This window comes from Neltuma alba, unplaced genomic scaffold (genome assembly GCF_004799145.2).
Source record: "Neltuma alba isolate B1F8T4 unplaced genomic scaffold, ASM479914v2 tig00003079_pilon, whole genome shotgun sequence".
Lineage (NCBI taxonomy): Eukaryota > Viridiplantae > Streptophyta > Magnoliopsida > Fabales > Fabaceae > Neltuma > Neltuma alba.
This window is the reverse complement of record NW_021633132.1, coordinates 16,431-32,845: the sequence shown is the minus strand read 5'-3', so window position 1 is coordinate 32,845 and position 16,415 is coordinate 16,431. Positions and strand designations below refer to the sequence as shown.

At 31.0% G+C, this 16,415-nt stretch overlaps 1 long non-coding RNA gene and 1 pseudogene across 1 annotated transcript; one reads left to right on the top strand and one right to left on the bottom strand.

Annotated features, from left to right (window-relative positions):
• Positions 1–2,757, bottom strand: part of LOC114740201 (transcriptional corepressor LEUNIG-like) — an 18,341-nt pseudogene extending 15,584 nt beyond the window's left edge.
• Positions 1,297–16,415, top strand: LOC114740202 (uncharacterized). The gene is made up of 3 exons (XR_003739673.1): positions 1,297–1,480; positions 9,480–9,487; positions 16,406–16,415. It is a non-coding gene; the product is annotated as an uncharacterized LOC114740202 (long non-coding RNA).

Here is a 16,415-nt window from a genome sequence, read left to right as displayed (position 1 = left end):
CAGAATTTGGCTTTTTACTGTAAGATCCGCATCAAAGAGGCTAAGGCAGCCCTCAAGAAAATAGACAATGGTAAAGTTGTTGGGCTTGATGGTATTCCTATTAAACTTTGGAAATGTTTGGGCAAGGAGGATGAATTGTGGCTAATTAAGCTTTTTAATAAAATTTTACACTCCAAGAATATGCCGGATAATTGGAGAAGAAGCATTTTAGTTCCTATTTATAAGAATAAAGGAGACATTAAAAACTGTGCAAGTTACAGAGGGATAAAACTTATGAGTCATACAATAAAGTTGCGGGAAAAAGTACTTGAACATAGGCTGAGGTTAGAGACTTCTATTTCGAAGAACCAATTTGTATTTATCCTGGGAAGATCCACAACTGAAGCAATCTATTTACTAAAAGGGTTAATAGAAAGATATAGGAGTAAAAAAAAAAAAAGAATTTACATATGGTTTTTATTGATTTGGAAAAATCTTATGATCGTGTGCCAAGAGAAGTACTTTGGAAGGCTTTGGAAAACAAAGGTGTATGGGTTGCTTATATCAAAGCCATATAAGATATGTATGAGGGGGTAACTATTAATATAAGAACGCCTGGAGGTGAGACAAAGACTTTCCCATTAAGATTGGCCTACACCAAGGATCTTCTTTAAACCCTTATTTATTTAATATGGTTCTGAATGTTCTAAACGAGCTTATCCAAGAAAGAATCTCTAAGTCCATGCTTTTCGCGGATGACATAGTCCTCATGGCAGAATCAAAAGAAGAGATTAACTCTATATTGGAGTTATCAAAAAGCCTTTAGAGTTGAAAGGTTTTCGCTTGAGTATAAATAAAACAGAATATATGCATTGCAATTTTGGGAGGAGGCAAAACAATGGTGATTTGGATGTAAAGATGGGGGATTAAATCATTCCTCAAGTATTAAAGTTTAAATTGATAGAGACGTTTCTCATAAAATACAAACTCGCTGGTTAAAGTGGAGGAAGGCTACCAGAGTTATTTGTGATAAGAAGGTACCTGAAAAGTTTAAGAAAAAATTTTATCAGATTGCTATAAGACTAGCTATATTGTACGGTAGTGAATGTTAGGTGATTAAGGAAAAACAAGAGCACAAAGTTAGAGTAGCAAAAATGAGGATGTCGAAATGGATGTGTGGTTATACAAGAAAAGATAAGATTCAAAATGAAAATATCATAGCAAGCGTTGGTGTGGCACCTATCCAAGAGAAAATGGTTAAAAATCGCTTAAGATAGTTTGGACATGTGCAGAGAAGGCCATTGGAGGCCCCGATAAGGAGGATAGATTAGACAATATGGAGTCCCATAAAAAGGGGCAGAGGAAGACTGAGAAGAACGCTCAATGAGGTCATTGAGTGAAACCTCCTAGTCAACAACATATCTAAGGACTGTGTTGTTAACAGAGCACGATGGCATCGTGTGATTCATGTAGCCAACCCCACCTAGTGGGATAAGGCTTGGTGTTGTTGTTATTGTTGTATCTGCATCTGTTTTTACTATTTCTTCCTCTGGACCCTCATTTATTCATTCTTGCAGCATAGATCTCACAACATATATCAAGCTATAAGGTCATATGGCCAAAGGTACAAGCTTATTGTTTCAGGATAAGTCAAAAAGAAAATTGTGAAAAACCAGATAGGCCTAAGCCAAGCTCAAGCCAAGAATATTTTCAAGTTCAGTACAATCATACCTATTATGTAAGCCAGTAATATTTTCAGCAATTACTCCACCCAACAAGTGCATTCAATCCAAATACATCTAGCCTAATAGTTGAAAATGGCCAAATACATGAACCAAGAAAGATGGATCAGAAAGGAGGAAACATATTAATGGACATAATAAACAGTATGACAGTCTTATCAAGGAGAAACAAATTAAGTCTTACTGCCAAAGGCCATCCTTTCAGAGTGAAATTGCTGCCGCCTGATTACATCCTAAAAATTGAGAATAATCATCAAAACCAATAGCCATATACAATCTACAATTGTACGATTAAATCAAAAGTATAAATCAAAGATAGATCAGCTGTGATCTGTCATACAATGCAAGCATGTATCAAATGTTAAGTCTGATGAGAACGGTGAGCAAAGGAATAAAACATCCTCATTTTTACAGACAAAGAATAATATATCATAATGGAGATAATGTTTTGGTTAGCTAAGAAATATTTAGAAATGCCTTCATAATATTATTTGCACCCAAGAAAATGGGAAAAATTGGATGCTTCCAAAATATTATAAAAACAAATATGAGACCATCGATGATATATGCACAATTTGGAAGTTTATTATGATTCATTCATATTGAAATAGGAGTGTTCCATATAAACGAGTTTGTTGGCTCTAGGGATAAGCAAACCAATCTCAAAAATAAAGGAGAGAATCAAATAATCAAATAAATACATAATAACAACACAAGGAAATGAAAAAGAAAAGAAATCTGTTGACTATAACCTGCAAGTTGCTGGTTGCAACTCTGAACATGTTGAAGATTCCCTGGTAATCCCCTAGGTGCACCAAGCAATGTTTCACTGCAAACAAATTTCAAAAACTTAAAACCTCGACCAAAAGGAGAAAACTACCCTGGATAAGATGACCAAGTGAAAGGCACCCGGCAGGACGTCCAACAGTTTTTGTCATAGTTGCTGCTGTTGCTCTCAACAATGAGGCATTAATAGGTCTGACAAGTTGACCTACATCACCACCAATTTTATGCTGCATAGAATGTAGGGTGAAAATGATACTAAATAAAAACAATGGGAGTAAATACCAGAATCTCAAAAATACCCTGACAGGTGCATTATCCAAGGTATCTCCTTGAAGAGGAAATTTCAACCTCTCTTCATATTCTGTTGTTGCCATGGCATTTACGGTCGCATGATTCTGCCTCATTAAAGGATTGATTCCAAGAGGACTAGTGGTACTATCTCTGACAATTTGGGTCCCACCTCTACATCTCTGTTGCTGTATTTGTAGTTGTTGTTGGGCATGTCTCTGCAAAAGTTGCTGCATTTGCATTTGTTGATGTTGATTTGGCTTCTGATGCTCTTGCTCTTGTTGCTTCTGCATCTCTCAAGCCTTAGTTTGTAGGCTCTGTCATTTTGAAATTTACAATGAGCTTGTTATGGTCCATGCTACATACTCAACATAGAGAAATAAGGCCTCAAGCCATAGCACAGAAATTGAAGCATAAGGTAGATAGCATAGAACCTATTAATCATTTTTTAACGATGACAAACTCTTCTTAAGTTGGGAGTAAAACTAGAAATCTTAATCATTTTAATTCACTACAAAATAATGACTATATAGAGAAAAGGTGCTTATTAATTACCAGCTTGGGCGACAAAGATAAAGGTCTGACACAGACAATTATCAGCATCAATGAGAAACACATTTAGCATTTGCTTCCACTGCTACAAGCAGTTAACAACATTTACAACATATATTGGAATGTACACTTAAAGTAGCAAACAAATGAAAATTGATACAGGGGGAATTAATCACACGAGGGGGGGGGACTCAGACAAATGCAAAACCAAATATCCACCTCAATGTAAGATAAATGCAAAACCGCTAGGCGCATCTATAGCTGGATCAATGACCAAACGAAGGGGTCAAATGGAATAAGTGTAGAAGAGCTTTTATATATCAAGTTTATTTCTATTGAAAAATGGGTATCTTACCTACAGGATCTGTTGAGACATTCCCTTCAGCCTGAAATGCCCTTGCAGAAGTGTGCAGTTTTCTTTTCATGAGATAATCATGGATATACACATCTAACCTGTCCCCCACAACACAAAAAAAGATCAACATTCAAGAGTAATTTAATTAGAGCACAAGTAAGTATTAAATAATGAAATCATAGTAAGACAATTTGCAGATAATACATACACCCCAAATGAATCATATGAAACATAACAAATACAAATCTCAATCCCACAGGACTGGACCCCTGAACTAAGGAAGGAAGGCTGTGAAGTATTTCCATTTTCAAAATGAAAGATTAAAAAAAACAGAACTATCGAATTATACACATTCCGGATAGGAAAATACCGTAGAAAATATAATGCAAAGTCAATGGTCAACACATCGTTAATTGTTTGCGTAAAAATTTCATCAAAAGGAACGAGGAAAACGGGAATGAGCGAACGCACACTATGTCTTAAAAGAAGCTTAATTTCTTAGAGCGTAAGGTACGGGAAAACGGCATGCCCGAAAAAAGGGTACAGAAACACGGAATAAAGAGCTTAAAACATTTGTCTAAAAGATCATATTTCTTGACCTTCCATTCTCCTAAACTGCAACCAAATTGAACACACGAGGAACATTTCGTAGCAAGAGATGAGCATAGCCAGGGCCCAGCGTATATATTTAAAAATTAATAGAACAAATCGAGTAAGTTTTATATACGCACGTAACATAAACTCAAATTAAAGGCCAAGAAAATGTTAAAATTGATTCCTGCATGTCATCTGAAAACAAATGAATGAAAAGTTAACGAGTCAAGACACATAAAAAAAAAACTGAGAAAAAAGAAAAACAAGGTTGAAACCCCGTCAAAAATTGCATTGATTAATTAAGCAAGGAAGGGAAAAACCATTTCAAAGAAAAGACACAGCTGAATACCCAAACGTGTGTACTGCTTATAATGTTCGTTCACTTAGTGCAAAAAAGAACTAAAGAAATTTTAGCAAAGAAAAAGCTAAAACACTAAAGAAATGACAACATCATCAGCACTGAAACCAAACCACAAACCAAAACCTCAGCAAAGGGTAGGTACCAAAGAAAACCCAGAAAACTATGGATTTGCAAAATAGGGGGGAAAAATCGAAGTGTAATAAATCACGAAGAAACTGTCGTGGTCCTCACATTTTATCGGCTTCCCATAGAGAGTGAGACATGATTTCAACGCCGAAATATGATTGGAAGCGTCACTCGGGGAGTAGGTGTGAATGTGACAGTAGAAGAAACAAGTGCAAGGTGGTGTTTTTCCCGCTATTCTCTGTTACACTTGCACAAAGCCACAAAGCGGCTTGTAGATGATCCCCAAAGAAACTACGATCTTTAACAACCCAAGAGAGAATTTGGCAAACCCTCCATGACGACCAAAAGAAATCTTTTATATTTTTTGAGAAAAATATTTTCACATATAAATATAAATATATAATTATTCTATATAGCGTAAGATCGCCAAGTAATGTCAACACTCATGTTTGAAAATCAAATTTTTCTTTAAACAATTATGTGCTGCTTTAAATGAAAATTTCATTTATTAAGATATTTATAAAGTATGGAAGACAATTACGGAGTGTTTGGATGGAATCAAAACCATAATTTTAAAAGTATTTTTATTGTATACAAAATAAATATGTGGAGAAATTTATCTCGATTTGTAAAAAATACTCCTGGGAAGCACTTTTTATGGTGCCCAAACACCCCTTACATCTTGATCATCTCAATTATGACCACTTGTGATAAAAGTCATAGATTATTTTGGAATATTTCTTATGAAGTACTACCTTCTGTCTTAATTATAAAAGCTAGTTGACTAATTTGAGAAGATTAAAAAAACAACTTAAGTTAGTTATTTGTAATAAATAGGTGTTATCTTTCCTAAAATATCCTTGCTAATCCAGTTTATTGGCTAGAACTACCACTATTAGAGGGACTACCTTGAGAAAAAATGTATAAATATGATAGACAAAGTAGATTGGAGTTTTATAATTAGAACCAAAATAAAAATTAAATAAAATCTTATATTAAGAACCGGAAGTGATAATTGAAAAATATAATATTAAACATTACTTTAAGGGTATCAAAAAGAAAATTTGGGGTACTCCGCACATGACCCTTGTCCAGAAAATGAGACTTGTCTAAATTTTATATTCACTTATTTATAATAATGATTTATATTTTATATTATCAAAAATAATATTCTAATTTTTAATATAAAACCTAATTTTTAAATTGATTTTAATTTTAAATATAAGATCTATTTTTTATATTTGCTAATTTTTTTAAATATCCTTATAGATATTCCCTCAACCATAATTAAGTAGAAAACAGAAAGAAAATATTAAGAAAGATAACTATGATATTTTAAAAATAATATATAATATTTTTTATAATTAATTAACTTAAATAATTTTTTTAATTTAATTTAATTAATTAAATTAATTTTATATTAAGAATCTCTTCAGCACACCCTTACCTGTCACCTCGCGAAGTTGTACGACAATAATAAGAGGGAAAAAATTGGTTTGACAGGCCTGCAAATTTCTTCGCAGGAATCGTTGTCCCATTAAAGACGGCACATTTTCATTTTCTTAGCAATAGAATAAAGAAGATATCAGTGTGACTTGACCCTTTGAAAAGTTTTTGGACCAGTAATCCTTACACCTGAAGATGTAAAAGAAGGAAAAAAAATCATAGAAATTTAACTTCACTAAAACAATTTATTGTTGAATATTCCCATCACCAATCAGGTGATCAATCTTTCCATTAGGATCAGCAAAGAAATCAGCAATATCCAAATGAGTGACATCCATGTTGCCATAATCAGAATCGCCCTCTTCATCAACAAAATTGGTTTCTACCCTTGGCATTTTGCCGTTGCCTTTACTTTTATTTTTAAGCGATTCTTGATAAAGGTCAACCAAATGTTTCGGTGTACGACAAGTACGTGACCAATGACCATTCCCACCACAACGATAACACGAGTCTTCAGAGTGGTTATTACTTCCACTAGTTTTTCTCTTGCGATTCTCATCATTCTTTGTCCTCTTTGAATAGGAATTTGAACCACCTCGATTATGACCACGACCACGTCCACGGTCAATGCGACGGCCTCGTGCACGTCCATGTCCTCGTCCACGACCACGTGTTGGTCCATTTACTACTACATTCGCTTCGGGGAATGGAGTGGAGCCGGTTGGACGGGATTCATGATTTTTCATTAGAAGCTCATTATTTTGCTCAGCTACAAGAAGGCAAGAAATAAGTTCAGAATACTTTTTGAAGCCTTTTTCACGGTATTGCTGCTGCAGGAGCACATTGGATGCATGAAATGTGGAGAATGTTTTCTCCAACATGTCTTCATCAGTGACTTTTTCTCCACATAATTTCAGTTGAGAACTGATTCTAAATATCGCAGAATTATACTCACTAACAGATTTAAAATCTTGTAGACGCAAGTGCATCCATTCATAACGAGCTTTTGGGAGAATGACAGTTTTCTGATGGTCATACCTTTCTTTCAAATTGTTCCAAAGTACGAGTGGGTCTTTAATGGTCAAATATTCCATTTTTAGTTCTTCATGTAAATGATGGCGTAAAAAGATCATAGCTTTAGCCTTTTCTTGACTAGATGCCTTATTTTCTGCCTTAATTGTGTCTCCCAGACCATTGGCATTTAGGTGAATTTCCGCATCTAGTACCCAAGATAAGTAATTCTTCCCAGTAATGTCAAGAGCCACAAACTCAAGTTTTGTAAGGTTTGACATGATGGCACTACCACAAAAGAATATAATATTAAAAAAAATTGTTATGTATGGAAATTACATTGCTCTTTGTTAATGAGAAGAAAATAAAAGAAAAGAAAAATTATAAATTACCAAAAGAAAACAAATGAAGAGAAAATTTGAATGACTTCTGGTCATGAGTTAAAAATTATATGGCTTCTAGCCATATGTTAGAAAATTAAAATTATGGCTTCTGGCCATAAGGAAGAAAACAAAGTTTTATAGCTTCTGACCATAAAGTATAAAATAAAGTTTTTATGACTTCTGGCCATAAGAAAGAATAACAAAGTTTTATGGCTTCTAGCCATAAGAAAGGATAATAAAGTTTTATGCTTCTGGTCATAAGAAAGATAATAAAGTTTTATGGCTTCTGGCCATAAGTAGAAACAAAGTTTTATGGCTTCTGGCCATAAGAAGCAAAAAAAATTTTATGGCTTCTGGCCATAAAAAGAATAATAAAGTTTTATGGCTTCTGGCCATAAGAAGCAAAACAAAATTTTATGGCTTCTGGCCATAAGAAAGAATAATAAAGTTTTATGGCTTCTGGCCATAAGAAGCAAAAGAAAATTTTATGGCTTCTGGCCATAAGAAAGAATAATAAAGTTTTATGGCTTCTGGCCATAAAGTAGAAAACTTTAAACCATATAGCTTCAAGCCATTTAGGAAAAGAATGGAGAAAAAGAAAAATACTCATAGTGTAGAAGAGTATAGAAAAGTATAGAGGATAGACAATAAATCATGAAACATAATGTATAATAATAAGATCGGAATATTATACCTTTGTTAGAGCCCTCGTGCTGATAACGTGTTGTAAATAAAAAGAAGAACAGAGAAGAAAGAATATCAATAAGAGAGAGTATTTCTCTTTATATTCAATAGGGTACTGAATACATTGTACATGGCCTCTATTTATAGGCACGGCTTTACATCTTTGATAGAATCTACAGATATAAAGATAATTGCAGATAATGGGGATAATGGGAGTTACTGAAGATATTGGGAGATAATGATAGATACATGGACATCTATAAAGATATTATATTCATAACAATGGGATTTTTTTTTTTTATTACGGCGATGGGATTTTCAAAAGTGTTAATTAATACTGTGTTGTCGCATGGGAAAGTAACTGCTTAAAAAACTCAAATATAAAAAAAAAAATGACTAAAGTATATTGGATTGTTATATTATGCAGATGGCTTTAATTTATTTTAATAGAAGTTGAAAACAATAAATATGAGATTTAATGACAAGTTTTTTTTTTCCCGAAATACTTCATGTCATTCAAATTTTTTATTTAAGTATTACTTATTTTTGTTGTTTTCCTTGCGCTTTTGAAGTTTTTTTTTCAACATGAATATTATGTTTATGTTTCATTTAAATTATATTTAGAAAGTAATTTTTATCTTTATAAAAATAAAAGTTTTCCTAATTAGCTTTTGTAACTATTCAAAATGAATTACATAATTTTTATGAATATATTTTGGACATGGTTAAAAATTTTCATCTTAGCTAAAGAAGCACATTCTAGTTTTGTTAGTAATAGAATAAATAAAGAAGATATCAGTGTGACTTGACCCGCGATGGGATTTTTTTATTTTTTATTACATCGATGGGATTTTCAAAAGTGTTAATTAATACTGTGTTGTCGCATGTGAAAGTAACTGCTTAAAAAACTCAAATAAAAAAAAGACTAAAGTATATCTTTAGTTATTTATTTTTATAAAAAAATTTAATTTGATTTTTAAATTTTAAAAAGTATATTTTTTATTTTTAACCTAAAATTATGAAGTTTAAATGATGATTTTTTTTGTTATAATTGTGGTTATTTTAAGAATTAAACTTAATATATTAATATTTGAAAATGTTTTATCAACATTTGAAATCTCAATGTCATTATTTTTATTAATAATTTTAAAATTAAAAGACTAAAAATATAGTTTTTAAAGTTAAGAGACAAAATTAAAACTTTGTATATAATTAGAAGATCAAATGTATACTTAGCTCAAAAAAATATGAAAATATATGATATACAACGTTGTGTTAAATCATACAAAATCCCTGAGATTTATATCATAAATAAATAATTTTTCTAATCTTGAAGACTTTAAAATAAATTTTTCTAACTGTTTACATTTATGTTGATAATTCATATATCACTAATTGTTTTCATTATTTATTTGTAAATGATTTAATAACGTTTAAAATACTTATTTATATGTAATTTAAAATTTGACGGGCTTTTTTATTTGTATATATATAATTAGTTTGAGACTATCTGTATAAACTTGAAAGTTTAAAAAAATTATTAATGAGTTTTGAAATTAATAAAATTATTTGTAAATGGTTCTAAGTGCAGAAGAATTTCATATGATTTAGTCAATTTTTTGGTAACATACGAAGTTTACATTTTTATATTCTTTGTTTCTTTATGAATCCATCACATGCTGTTAAGTTCACATTGATCTTATAAGTGATGGCATTTATCTTTCCATAAGATTTAGTTTCGAGCATTGTATAAAACATATTATACATAATAGCAACTTAATTAATTGAGTAAATTAAATAAATTATATAATTTTAACAAATATGACATGATCTTCTTAAAATATCTTTATATAACATTATGTTATATATTATTTTATAAGTTAGATAAATTAATTTAAAAATAATAATAAATACGAGAGATATATATAATGCATTATGATGAAAACAAACTCCCTGACTAACTTCTACATTTAAGACTAAGGAAGTAAAATAATTTGTCCCATATAATTAATAAAAATGACATATTGACAACAATTCACGTATATTTTTATTTCAGATGCTCATAAGGGATCTTTTTAATTCTCAATTGGGAAAATATCTAAGAACATATGTTGTTGGCAAAACATATATTTAAGGGAGAATTACAATGAGGTCCCAAACAAGGAAAACAATTGAAAAACAAGTCCTAGAGGTTGTCATTCTTATTATAGGACTTGTTATTATAGACTGTTGAGGTTGTTATTAGAACTTTTTTATAATTATTTTTCTTCCGTGGGACTTGATTGTAATTCCCCTTATATTTAAAAGGAGATTCTTGTTAAAATTGATGATGGATTGGCAGGATGGCAAAGAAAACTCCTCTCTTAGTTTTGTTTTTAAAAATAGGCACACAAAAAAAAAAAAACAAAACAACTCCTCTCTCTCTCTCTCTTTCTCTGTGGCGAAATGGTGGTCATCAAGAATTCACTTTCATAGCTCCTTGTTTATCCTCTTTCTAAAGGCTTACGATACTATGTCTAGTTTTTAATATAAAAGTTAGTTGATTAATTTAAATAGATTAATAAAATTTGTTAAATTAGTTACTTTAATAAATAGGTACTATCTTCCTTAGAATACTCTTACTAGTCATGTATAATTGTTAAAACTATCATTTGATGAAACATTTAACATATGTAACTATTGTAAGAACTACTTTGAAAAAATAGATAAATGTGAGAGATAAAGTAAATTGAGGTCTTATCTTTAAACCAAATTGAATCTCAAACTAGCTATTATATTAAAGACCGAAGCTAGTATATCAAAAAGGTAGAAGTACCTAGAACTAAGTATATCAAAAAGTTAGAAGTAGCTAGAACGAATTAATTTGGCAAAATTCTCTTGACTATAAATAAGAAATAAATAGGTGTTGTCTTTCCTAAAATATCTTTTTCGTAATCAAGTATATTAGCTAAAATTACTATTATTACAAGGACTGCCTTGGAAAAAAATGGATAAATATAAGAGACAAAGTGGATTAAAATCTTATATTTAAGATCAAAATAAAAGTCAAACAAACTCTTATAATAAAGACCAGAGGCAGTAGTTTCTAATTAACGGCCACTGCCACCGACTTCAGAGCAAAATGCTGTCCAGTGCATTCATATTTCTCTATGTTTCGTAATTTGAATCTTCTCATTCATCTTTGGTAAATTTCTGTCAAATTATAATTTTAGGAACTCGAGTGGTTTCTCTCAAATTGCATGATGCAAAAAATACATGTTCCCAAAAAACAATAAACAGACTTAGCTTTTAAAAAATAAGTAAACTATTACCAGACTAAGCTGGATATTCATCATCCATAAGAATTGAACATATAATAATATAGAAAGCTATAATAAAGTTTGAGTCAACTATAGTACTGAATTCCTCCATTTCATATCACAAATCTAAGGGGCTTCAAGGACTACAGATGCAACCAAAACGTTCAATGGTTTTGTGTATTACTACCTCCGGTCCTTAATATAAGACCCTGTTTGACTTTTATTTTGGTCCTAAATATAAGATCCCAATCCATTTTGTCTTTCATATTTATGCATTTTTTCCCAAGGTAGTCCTTCTAATAATTATAGTTCTAGCTAATGTAGTTGATTAGTAAGGATATTTTAGGAAAGACTAACCTAACTTAACTTCTTTCCTTAATCTCCTCAAATTAATCAACTGGGTCTTATAATTAGGACCGGAAGTAGTATTAGAGACAAGAAATTTGGAATGCAAAAATGATCATACTTTAGAGCAAGGCTGTTGAACCTGGGTGTTGCAACCAAAAACAGACACAAGGCTGCTTTCATAAACGAAACCAATACAGTAGTCATAACCAGATGAAAAGTTGTGGAACTCTTTCCATTTCTTAGTGGTGAGATTGAACAGCTTAAGAAAGTATTTTGGTTTACCTTCCACTTCAGCCTCACTTCCTCTGTGGCAGCGAACTATTTCATTCCTCCAAATACGTAAAGGTTTTAAAGCATATGAATATGTGTCAACGTTATATTCTTCAACACAACTCAGACTCTTACCAGATTCACTAGCAACCTCCTCCATTACCCATATATCCATTAAATGAGATCCATCATGACGTGGATGAAGTATAGCAAATTTGTTCTGGTAAACAGCAAGAGTAGTGTAAAAAACACGAGGCACAGATGGTATTGGAATTGATGTTAAGGTAAACACTTCTGTGGCTATGTCAAAAGAAACTAGCACAGGAAATGAAGAATCCTCTACTCCTAACCCAACCATAGTTCCGTCGGCAATGACTTTTATTGATAGAATTGTTGTATTATGTAAAACTCCAAATTCTAGTTCCTTCCATGAACCTGTGCTTAGTGAATACATTTCCACCGCATGATACCTTAGTAGGGAGGTCTTCTTTTTACGCGATTCTTGATGATAAAATCTCAGTATCTTGTAATCATTAACGACGCTGCAGAACCCAAATCCATAATTGCATGTGCCCCAACAATCATTGCTTCTTAGGGGTTTTTCTCTGACCTCTCTAATTACTGGGTTCCATAGCCATAGCGAGCAATAATTATCATGATCGATTACAACACAGAGCAAGCCATTGCAGGAACCAACGATTGTCCAATTATCTCTGAAGCAAAAGATCTAGGTATGCTCAGAACTTCAACTGTTTCCATCTTATGATTAAGCAAACGTAAGGACGAATACAAATCTTGGCGATTCGATTCATAGAGTAGAATAAAATGGTTTTTGTGACCAGAGTGGTGGAAATGTTCAGCGATGAAAAATGTGGTTTTGAAGAGATTTTTCCAGTCTCTACACATGCATTGAAAATCGAAAGATAGATTTGACAGGAAGCCTTTTCAGAATCTTGATGATAATCTCAAAGGGCAGAGGGGATTTATCGCCTATACTCGCCATCTGCTAGTCGGAGGGAAATAGGGATTCCGAATTCGCATTCCTAGGAAGAAGAGTAAAGAAGCAAGGACATTGCATCTTCTAATCTTGGAAGGAAATAAAGAAAAGTAATGTATTCGTGTTTTATCCATATACGTATATTTGCCAGAAGTTTTATCCCCTCGCGTGTGCATATATATGTATATATGGGTTGATACTTGATGCAAACTTTGGCGTCTTGATTTTTGTTTTGGCCACTTAAATTTTAAATCATTAGTTTTAATTTCTTACTTTTTTTTATTTATAATATTGATCCTCGTAATTTAATAAAAACTTGAACTATTTTATCTTTTAAGAGACCAAAACATACAGTTTGAAACTTGATAGACTAAAACCAAAATAAGAATAAAGTTACGTGATGAAAAATTATATCAACTTTATATATATATATATATATGTGTGTGTGTATGCTTGCTTTTAGGCACAAGCTACGGCTATGTTTGGATTACAATTTAGACTGCAAAACGTGCCTTCGAAAACACGAAACGTGGGTTGGGGAGTTATTGTTGGGACTGTGTTTTCTCCATTATATGGTAGGCTTCAAATTGACTTTTTGCTTTCACTGTTAAGTGCGTTGCGGTGAATCGGACCCAGTAACGTGTTTTAGTTGTTACTAGAATTTTCTCCCCCATGCGATGCATAAAATGATACATATTAAAATAGTTAATACTGCTAAAAAAATATTTTATTATATTCTTTCCCTTTTAATCTATTGTAAAGAAAATTTAACTTTTGTTATTTACTCCCTCCAATTCAAAATATAATATAAACTTTATCTCCCTATTTATTAAGAAATTAGTTAAAATCAGTTTAAAATAATAAATATGTAAGACATTTTTTTTAAAAATATACCCTTGCTAATAAAAAGAATAAGTAAAAGACGCAATAAATGAATAAAAAAAAGAGAATATGTGGGAACGTAATTAGAAAAATTTATTAGATGCTTAGACAAAAGTAAGTATTATCTTATAAAAAAAATCAAATCCCTCTAATAAAGTTTAGGTTATATTTTAAACCGAAGGGAGTATTTTTAAAAATATTATTTTTCTTATATATGAATTAGACAATGAAATATAATATTCAAGTATTTAATGTTGACAATTTTATGACAATACTAATTGCACATAAAAATTTTCAGTAAAACTACCTATAATATTATTCTCCTTGATAAAACATCAATGTTTAGTTTCAAAGAAATCTAAAAAATGCAGCCACAATTATTGTGTCATTAAAATAATTAAATTCACAAAGGTAGAGAACAAATAGGTTGAATGTCAGTTTGAAGATAACGTACATTGCATAAATCAGATGTTAATAAATTCTGTAAATAATTTGTTTGTGAAACTCTATTTCTGTTTTTTCTAATAGTGTTTATAATGCCCCTCTTCTATCATTATCATAATATTAACTGTCAATTAAGTGGCCATTCAACTGCTTAACCCAACCCATTTTGACATCACCGGGTATTACAAGATTATATATATAAAGTAGATAGATACTTCTCACGTGTGTCTTTGTGCAGGTGGGAGAGAAGGGGCCAACGCGTATATTTTTTTCTACCAACAATGACCAACATATTTATATTGTTTATTATTTAAATTAGACGCCATGCCCCCTATGTTGCATGGGCTAATTTATGCTTAATAGTCTTTATAGTTAGATCTAATTCGATTGTAATGATTATTTTTGTGGTTAATTTTGAGATATCGAAATAGATATTTTCTAATTTCATTCTACATTAATTTGTAAAAAAAATTAGAATATGTAAATTTTCCTTTTCTGAGTTCTGATATAAAATAAAATTAGAAAAATATCTATCTCAATTTTTTATTTATTTACTGGTTAAATTATTATATTATTGGATGAAATCAAAATATACAAGTTTTTAAATTATAAGAGTATTTGTCTCTGCTAATAACTTAAATTTCATATAAATTCAATAAAAATACTTCGCCTCTCATATTGCAATAAAATTTCATTTCCCCCTCCTATAAAATTTATTTATTGCTATATATTTTAAAGGATATAATTTTTCCTGTATAAGAATTATATTGACTCGTCATCTTCTTTTTTTCCCTTCCTTATTCTTGGCTTTTTCGTCCAAATAGTTCAGAATTTATTTTCCAAGCACAGTTTTGGCCCTGGTTTCCATTATCACGTATGTGTTTTCATCAAGAATCTTTTTACTCACCAATAGTTGATTCATTAAGATTTAAATTTAAAATACACATTATTAAGTGTATTTTTCAAAGTATATTGAATATGTTAAATTATCATGCCAAGTAACAATTAATGTCTTATAATTATAAATAGATAGACGTTTTGTTTTATAGTAGATTTCAATATAAGAATGGCATCAAATGCCAATACTTTTTTGTATAAAAAAAAGAAAACCATACCATAAATTAAATAAATTTGAGGTAAGCATAATCCTATATAATGTTGACATATAACATTGTTAATTACTGCGAGATAATTATCTCTTGAACAAATTATTTTGCCACCCGTATTTATTCAACACATGAATAAGAAAAGCACAAATATGCTTGTTACGACAGTCATAAATCTATGTTGAAGGTTATAGAGTTTTTTTCCCCCCCTGTGAGTGAGGAAGTTTAAGTCTCCGAACAGCCTAGAAAAACTTTCATTGATGTCCTTCGAAAAATTATCTTTTACTACTATTTTATTTATTATAAAGCATCTTCTAGGAATATTTTTTTTATCTTAAATAATTGTTATTTCTTGGTATATTTAAATTAGTTAGAAGTGCTCTATAATAGAGATAAGATGAAGTGTTAAGTTTTACCATGTAGTTAAACAAACCTATATCTCGGTTAGTGAAATAATCCTTCCCACCATTTTCTCACAGAGGACTGCTCCTATTGCAACAAATTATACTAGATTTTTTTAATTTTAAATGTAAGAATCAATCTATAAATGAATTAGAATTGAAGTGAAACTTTTTCATCCCTTAAAATAAATAAGTATGAATCATATTGCCTATATTAATTGATAAGAACTCACCGTATTTTGGAATACAAAATAGACAAATATATAAATCATACGCATTATTGGACATTCATTTATATAATGATATCTATTGAGTGTCTCAATCTCATCAACTTTAAGGTGCTGAAAGAAGCGTTGATGCT